General features: G+C 32.1%; 1 long non-coding RNA gene across 1 annotated transcript; it reads right to left on the reverse strand.

The window, feature by feature from the left end:
• Positions 1–6433: 6433 nt before the first annotated feature.
• Positions 6434–7202, reverse strand: LOC132714855 (uncharacterized). Its single transcript, XR_009623618.1, has 3 exons — positions 7103–7202; positions 6837–6910; positions 6434–6610 (listed from the first exon to the last, which is right to left on the reverse strand). It is a non-coding gene; the product is annotated as an uncharacterized LOC132714855 (long non-coding RNA).
• Between the last annotated feature and the right edge of the window lie 2486 nt (positions 7203–9688).

Genomic DNA, 9688 nt, shown 5'->3' on the forward strand with positions numbered 1-9688 from the left:
TGCATATTTTGTTATTTGTTTACCATGTAAATTTACATTTTTCTAAATTATCCGTGTCAAGATGGCTGCCATTTTAAGAAATTCCTGTCTTTCCTGACAGTCTGCCAGGACAATTGGAATATAATAATTGGTCAATTTTGACAGTCCTGACAATTTCAGATATATATGTAGCCATGCCAGACTCTCTTCACTTTTCATTTTGGCTCCAAATCCTGATAGTCGTGAAAACTAGTGACAACTTAGAAAATTGGCAATTCTCTTATTTTATACAATTGTCTTTTATTTGTTATGAATATCTGGTGCTCTTCAGAGTTGAATAAAGGAATGTTGGAACTTTGTTATCGATAAAAGTTATTATGAAATTTTACCCATGAAATATGATGCTATATCAGTCAAATATATTTCATATTATGAAATATAAATATGAAAGCGGGCGGAGTCGAAACTCATATTTATTTTAAGGGACTTCTTTCGCCATTTTGTTTGAAAAATCTGAGAAATACAAAACAACTGTTTTTTGAATTTTGTTTTGAAAACTGTCTCGAATGATAGAAAATGGGTCTAACTTAGAACATAAATCCGAACACCAATATCTTTAATTCAGTTATAAACGCTGTACAGACGTTTAAATAGTTGTTTACGTGACGTCAAAATGTAGCGCCAAATATCGCGTGCAAAACAAGACGCAATAATACATTACTGCGCGCTGCACAGTTACAGCTGCGTAGCAAGCAATGGGGCTCATAACCATTTTTCTTTGATAATGAAATTAAATAAAAAGGTTATTTTTCGTGAAATATGGTATATATTTTCACTAAACATGATAAAATGCCACATATTTTCACGAGCCGGCACTGCCACATAATATAATCCATATTTCACTCAAACGAAACAATATCCTCTTATTATCTCAACAGTTTTGACTTAGTTTACAGCATATTTGTGATATGTCACTTGATTTATTTGATGAAATGGGGAGAACAGGAAGCAGCAAATTTACAATATATGTGCAAGTAATTAAAGTAATGATATGGCTAATGCGCAACGGAATCAGACACATTATATTTAAACGTTAGCTCTAGAAAATTATGTTTTTTTTTTGTTACTAAAATCCTGCTTCTTCGTATATAGAAATAACAAATCGCCGATCCAAAAACGACCATGTCATTCGGACCACTTTACGGTTATTATTTGTTTTTTGGTTATAGCTTTTTGTTTCATTTGAAACTACTTCAAAAACACATTCGCAACAAAATCGGACACATGTTGTTTAAATTGTTGACCCAAAATATAGTGTTTTTGTACGAAATTTTTATAGACAGACAGACAGACAGATACCTTTATTGATCATCAGGTTACATGTGTTACATATAACAACATGATGTGAAAATACAAACATACATATTTTACAAAACTGGTGGAAAACAGGGTATTTGATAAACATGTGGATTGAGTCAACATTATTATAAGTTAAATAATCTCATAATTATATAGTTATTACAATTGCTTTCCTAACATAAGGGAGAGACTATCACAAAAAAAGCTAGACTAATCGACAGGGTGCAAAATATAGAAATTTAAGGTTCTAAATTTAGAAACAGTGTTTACTACATTTGTAGTAAATTAACGGTATGACAGTTTTTATGAATGGGATAAATCCCACGGGAAGCATGATTATTAGCGGGAACATATTTATTACTAAACTTTCATTGGCTACAAGTCCTGTCGTGTGAACAAGGACAGTGTTACAAATCTACATGTATTTATATTTATTTAATCGGAATATCTTTCACTGGTGAGTTTTTGTTTTATTTTATTTTTCTATCAATTACAAACTACTGAGTATTTGTTACTTTTAATATGTATGATATTAACCTACAAAGACCTTTTAGTGCGACTTCATTATTTGAGTTCAGTAATTGACTATATTTGATGATATTTGGTCTGGAATAGAAATATGAATCTATATTATTTTCCCTCGATTGTTTAAAACGTTTGCATACGAGGAGAGTATGGAATTCGTCACCTAAATCAGAAAAACAATTTAGACATTGCCTATCATTATAATTGACATAGCTATTCCTCCAACGGCCAGTTTCGATGGGAAGTTTATGATTTGCTGTTCTAAATTTCAATAGTTTCAGACCTTGGTTCATTGGTAAAATATTAAGATATTTTTCAAATGTTAGTTCCGTTTTGAAAAGGGCATAATTTTTTCCCTTTGATGAGTTCTGCAGTTCTGACGACCACTTTTGAAAATATTGATTTAATAATGTTTCTTTAATAATTTTTGCTATGCTATTGCTAGTAATAGTTCTCTGTTGCAGCCACAAGTATGAGTAACCTGTCTCGTTAAAAATAGTGTAAACATGTTTCATCCATTTAAAGGACTTAAAATCATCTGCGTATAACATTGCTTCGTAGCATAACGATGATATTTTATTATCTTTTTGCGTAATAAGTTTATTCCAAAATGTGATCATTCTCGATTTAATTGTTATTTCTATAGGATAGCGACCTAATTCGCCGTAAAGCATATATAATGGGGTACTTTTCCTAGTTTTTTAAGTTATTTTTCGTAAAAAATTAGAGTGTATGCGTTCCAAAGTGTTTAAATTTTCAAAGCCAAATATTTCGCAACCGTACGTTAAAATTGGTAGTATAGTGCTGTCAAATAATTTCAATTGAAGGTCAATAGGTATGTCTAGATTGTTTATTCTTTGTAATAATAGATGCATTGCCCTTGTTTGCTTGATTCGGCAAATATGTACACGTGCAGTAGCGAAAACTGCCATTACTGGAAAAATACAATCCGAGATATTTATAGCTTTTAACGATTTCTAGTTCATTATTTCCAATGTGAAATGAATACGTTTGTATTTTTCTGCTTCCGAATATCATTACTTTTGTTTTTTCGGTGTTAATATCTAACTTCCAAAGTTTACAATAGTCATTAAAATCATCTAAGCATTTTTTTGTAGGGAAATTTTGTCGTTTGCGAAAAAACAGTATCGTCTGCATATAGAAGGACCAAAATCTAAAAATAAAATTGTACCTACCCTGTAGAATATCACTTTTTACCCTCATTGCCTTTCGATATTAAAAAAAAATTGTTCTAATCATTAAGATAAATACTTGAAAATCAGGGGAGAAAAATGGTCTCCCTGACGAACGCCCTTTTCGCAGGCAAAAAAAAACAGAGTTATCGTTATTTACTGAGACACACGACTTGATGTGTTTATACATGTTAAGATAATCCTAAAAAACTTTCCATTTTATTTCATTTTGTATTAATTTTTTCCAAAGTCCTACTCGCCAAAGAGAATCAAACGCTTTTGAGAAATCAACATACGTAACAAAAAGTTTACTTTTACTTTTTTTTCATTATTTCTAAAAAGATAATATAAAGAAAACATATGATCAGTTGTACTATATTTTGACACTGAAGCCTGCTTGATTTTCGTTTAAGATAAAATGCTCATCAACGTATCGTGTTAGCCTATCGTTAAGAATTGCACTGAAAACTTTTCCTAAGCAACTTAACAGTGTTATGGGGCGATAATTCGAAGGATCGGACTTACTACCTTTATTTTTAAAAAATGGTTTGATGGTCCCTTGAAGCCATTTATCCGGGAGTATACCTGTGTCGAGAATTTTATTAAATAGCTGGACATAAATGGGCGACATTAATTCTTTAGTGCTTTTAAGGTACTCATTAATAATAAGGTCATCTGCCGGCGATTTCCCGTTATTTGTCCTAGATATCATTTTTTTCGATTTCTTCCTTAGTTATTCGAGAGTTTAAGATTTCGTCGTCGTCGGGTAGTGAAAATCAGATGGTAAGTCATTTGACTGATCGTCTTCATTTGATGAGTTTATGTTTTTTGAAAAAGTCGTATAGATCAGATAAAGGGGGGTATTTATTCTTATTCTTAGGCTAATACCTGTTTAATATCTTCCAGTAGTCTTTAGGGTGTTTAGAATGCAAGTCTCTTAGTTTTTTCTCGTTTTCATTTTTATTTTTCTGTATAAATCGATTCATCGTTTTCTTATAATGTTTACTTGATTCATTAAGGTTAATTTTATTCAATGTTGTTTTATTACCATTATACTTTTTGCGCGCTTGATTATATTTTAAACGTGCATTCCTACATATCGGTCCAAACCATGGTTGGCTGGGTTTAATTTTCTGGGGTCTGGGGGGTGTAGAATCTTTCTTATTGTGATGATAAGTTGGATTGTTTTTGCTAAAAGTCTTATCCGCAGCAGACTGGAACATTTCTGTTATTTTACTAGATGCTAAATTTAAATTTTGGCCGGCATTTTCGGATGTACAGTTTTCTAAAATTTCCTTAATATCGGATATATCGCGTGGATTAATGTTAGTTACAAATTGATCTCTTTTATTTTCCTGCCATTTTGTACGTTTATAGTTACGAGCGCTGTCATACTCAATCGGTACACCTTTTATAATATTAATCTTAGTTGACAATAAAGAGTGTCCATCCGAAAATAGGCTGTCCAAATCAATAATTTCAAAATCTTGTATGTATGCCAAAAGTTCTACACTTGAAATGTTATAGTCAATAACCGAAGTTTCTCTAAATGTATATTTACCTAAATTTGCGTCTTTCCCTATTCTGCCATTACAAATAAATAGGTTATTGTTAATACACATATCAAGTAACTTGTAGCCAATCTGGTTTTTCTTATTATCTTTGGATTTTCTATTTAATGGTATATCTAGCTCAAATAATTTATTATATGCATCAAAAAATTTTTAGTAATTCCGAATCAAAATCAAAATAGTCGGCAAGAAAATTATCTGTTTCAAGAAATCTGGCAAGCATGCCGTGTGGGCGTTCGTATCACCAGTCAAAAATACATAGGGATACTTGCTACAAAATTCAACAATTTCTTGTTCCATAAGCGAGAATAAATCATTACTAAAAAATCGTGATTGTTCGGGTGGTACATAAATTATAGCCAATATTAAATCGTTATCAATCGATAATGCTGATTTACTAATTTTTACCCATAAAACATATTCACAATTTGTTTTTAAAATTTCTACATAGTTTATAAAGTCAGTATGCACAAAAACACCAATTCCGCCGGATTTCCGTAAATGTGACTGTTCTCTAGGTTTTTGAAATGAATTCATAGTTTGGGTATAGAAATAATATCAGTAGTGACTAATTTTGTTTCTGTTACACAGAAAAAATCAAACATGTTAATCAAATCAATTACCTCTGTGTATCTTATCCGGGATTTCAATCCACATACATTTAAAGTTCCTATTTTAAGAGCTCTATCTGAACTAGTATTAATGTTCACTTTATACGAATTTGATTAGTGTTCACTGAACCATTCCATGGTTGTTTCCCCCTATTGTACTAATTGTCACTGTCGGAGTCCGATCCGCTAAAACGTAACGTAATTGGGTTGATTAGGTAACAACCCATCTTTTGATGCTGGGTTGTGATGTTTGTCCACTGTAGACGATTTGCTGCTGAAGTTTTCCCCGAGTGTTTTGAAGAACGACGGGGTTCGATCTCCGCATCGTGCGATGACATGGGTGAAATGCTACTGCGTGATCGACACGGTACGGTTGCGTCGATATTTTGCTGAGATGTGGTCTGCGCTGGTTCGATTCGATTATTTCGACATTTGAAGTGTTAATGTTGTTCGTGGTGTATTTGTTGCTTGATAAGTAGGTTTCATATGGCCGGACCAGAATTCGGTATATTTTTCTATATTGGCCTTAAGTGAGAGAGACACCTGCTCCTGGACGTTCTCATGTCGCGATCCTCTTAATACCGGGTACCAGTCAGGGAATTTATTCATGTGTTATGGACCCTTTCACTTCGATTGCCGCCGGGAATTTGAACTTGACATTTTTAACACCGTGAGTTTCCCTCGCCCTTTTATAAAGCGGCCAAAGTTCTTTCCTTGCCTCGGATATTTCTGCAGGGTAATCTCTGTTAATACTGATATTCGGTTTTGTACCTTTGGAGATTTGGGGCTTTTTCAATAACCAATTCGACGTCGTGCGGGTCAGCAAAACGTGACGACAATTTGCCTTGGTATTTCGCGGCCCTGTATATATTTGGCGTCTGCCAACTCGAAACGCGCGTCTGATAACTACCTCATCCGTGTCTAGGTACAGTTTCTCTCGTAACAATTGTCTAATCTTAATGACACAATTTTCATCATGATTTTCGTGAATACCCGCGAAAACTAGGTTACTGGATCTCACACGCACCTCATGTTCAATAGATTTATATTCAAGTAACCGTAACCGGTTATCTACAATGTCCAACCTGGCCGTATTCATATACATGTGCGATTCAACACCGTCCACTCTCATTTTCAATGGTGCACTATATATTCATGAAGAACAACAATCTGGATAAAGTGTGATCAATCATAATTAAATTATGTAATAGGGGTGGTTCGGCGCAATATAAATATAATTATCCGAGCCCCTAAGGGTCAAATGAGTTCGGGATTGTTAAAATCAAATCAACAAACAGCTGTAAAGTTCTATCCTGTTTATATACTGATCACATCAAACAAGTAGATTCTGTAGGTACAAACCAACAACACTCTGAAATAAGTATATAACAATATGTAAATATAAAGTAAAATAAAGTAGAAACAATGCATTAATTATTATCATATCTTACATAATCAATTACATGTCTAGTGGCCAATTCAGTTCTTTAAACTCAGCAACAGTCCTTAAATCTAATATCATAGCTTATGGAATTATACACACAATTAACATATTTTATCTTTTAAACAATACACAATACATCACACATGTAACTTACCATCTGAGGGATGAGTGTAGTACATCAATCTATAACCTAATACCTTCTCTTACTTTCACACCAGTGACTGTTAACTGCAGGTTAAATATTAATAGTGAATAAAAGATGAAAAGGTTGATTTGATAGATACATGTCATTTTGAAAACTCATACTTATTTACAAATTTCACAATCAATGGACTGATCCAAAATTTACAACAGAATCACAAAATGCAATTCTACATATTTACAATAAAGCATTAAGCAGCAGTCAGGATAAATACATACCAACTTAGGAAATAAAGAACTTGACCACAAACACTAATTTTTCTAACCTCTCCTTTACAACATAACAAAGACACAATGACTTTTCCCACCAAGAAATCACAAGATGTGTGAAGTTGGCGGCCTGGCGGCCTGGCGGCGTGAAGTTGGCGGCCCAGCGGCCTGGCGGCGTGAAGTTGGCGGCCCAGCGGCCTGGCGGCCTAGCAGCCAAAAATTTTAATGTTCTAGAAATGTTTTTTTAACAATAAAACGGCATTTAATGAAGTTTTAAAGATAATTATTCTTATTTAAACGACATATCTAAAGAAAAAATGACTTTCAGAGATTTTTTTTAATTTTGTCATTTTTTGTGAAGTTGGCGGCCCAGCGGCCTGGCGGCTAGCAGCCAAAAATTTTAATGTTGTAAAATGTTTTTTTTTAACAATAAAACGGCATTTAATGAAGTTTTTAAAGATAATTATTGTTATTTAAACGATATATCTAAAGAAAAAATCATTTCAGAGATTTTTTTAAGTTTGTCATTTTTGTGCCTGGCGGCCTAGCAGCCAAAAATTTTAATGTTGTAAAAATGTTTTTTTAACAATAAAACGGCATTTAATGAAGTTTTAAAGATAATTATTCTTATTTAAACGATATATCTAAAGAAAAAATCACTTTCAGAGATTTTTTTAATTTTGTCATTTTTGTGAAGTTGGCGGCCCAGCGGCCTGGCGGCCTAGCAGCCAAAAATTTTAATGTTGTAAAAATGTTTTTTTAACAATAAAACGGCATTTAATGAAGTTTTAAAGATAATTATTGTTATTTAAACGATATATCTAAAGAAAAAATGACTTTCAGAGATTTTTTTAAGTTTGTCATTTTTGTGAAGTTGGCGGCCCAGCGGCCTGGCGGCCTAGCAGCCAAAAATTTTAATGTTGTAAAAATGTTTTTTTAACAATAAAACGGCATTTAATGAAGTTTTAAAGATAATTATTGTTATTTAAACGATATATCTAAAGAAAAAATCACTTTCAGAGATTTTTTTAATTTTGTCATTTTTGTGAAGTTGGCGGCCCAGCGGCCTGGCGGCCTAGCAGCCAAAAATTTTAATGTTGTAAAAATGTTTTTTTAACAATAAAACGGCATTTAATGAAGTTTTAAAGATAATTATTGTTATTTAAACGATATATCTAAAGAAAAAATGACTTTCAGAGATTTTTTTAAGTTTGTCATTTTTGTGAAGTTGGCGGCCCAGCGGCCTGGCGGCCTAGCAGCCAAAAATTTTAATGTTGTAAAAATGTTTTTTTAACAATAAAACGGCATTTAATGAAGTTTTAAAGATAATTATTGTTATTTAAACGATATATCTAAAAAAAAATCACTTTCAGAGATTTTTTTAAGTTTGTCATTTTTGTGAAGTTGGCGGCCCAGCGGCCTGGCGGCCTAGCAGCCAAAAATTTTAATGTTGTAAAAATGTTTTTTTAACAATAAAACGGCTTTTAATGAAGTTTTAAAGATAATTATTGTTATTTAAACGATATATCTAAAGAAAAAATCACTTTCAGAGATTTTTTTAAGTTTGTCATTTTTGTGAAGTTGGCGGCCCAGCGGCCTGGCGGCCTAGCAGCCAAAAATTTTAATGTTGTAAAAATGTTTTTTTAACAATAAAACGGCACTTAATGAAGTTTTAAAGATAATTATTGTTATTTAAACGATATATCTAAAGAAAAAATCACTTTCAGAGATTTTTTTAATTTTGTCATTTTTGTGAAGTTGGCGGCCCAGCGGCCTGGCGGCCTAGCAGCCAAAAATTTTAATGTTGTAAAAATGTTTTTTTTAACAATAAAACGGCATTTAATGAAGTTTTAAAGATAATTATTGTTATTTAAACGATATATCTAAAGAAAAAATCACTTTCAGAGATTTTTTTAATTTTGTCATTTTTGTGAAGTTGGCGGCCCAGCGGCCTGGCGGCCTAGCAGCCAAAAATTTTAAAGTTGTAAAAATGTTTTTTTAACAATAAAACGGCAATTAATGAAGTTTTAAAGATAATTATTGTTATTTAAACGATATATCTAAAGAAAAAATGAATGGAACCAAAGTAGCAATATATGAGTTGGTTATACAAATTATTCAATATATGGAACCAAAGTAGCAATGTATGAAACCAGGTGTCCTTCTATGAAACCAAATTATCAATATATTAAATCATTTTTACAATATATGAAACCATTTTATCAATGTATGGAACCAAAGTAGCAATATATGAGTTGGTTATTACAATATATGATTCCAATAATTCAATATGTGGAACCAAAGTAACAACGTATGGAACAAGGTGTTCTTATATGAAACCAAATTATCAATATATTTATTCATTTTTACAATATATGAAACCATTTTATCAATGTATGGAACCAAAGTATCAATATATGAGTTGGTTATTACAATATATGATACAAATTATTCAATATATGGAACCAAAGTAACAATATATGGAACGAGGTGTCCTTATATGAAACCGAATTATCAATATATTAATTCATTTTTACAATATATGAAACCATTTTATCAATGTATGGAGCCGAAGTATCAATATATAAGTTGATT

Source organism: Ruditapes philippinarum, unplaced genomic scaffold (genome assembly GCF_026571515.1).
Source record: "Ruditapes philippinarum isolate M1 unplaced genomic scaffold, ASM2657151v2 ctg3540_1_1_1_1, whole genome shotgun sequence".
Classification (NCBI taxonomy): Eukaryota; Metazoa; Mollusca; class Bivalvia; order Venerida; family Veneridae; genus Ruditapes; species Ruditapes philippinarum.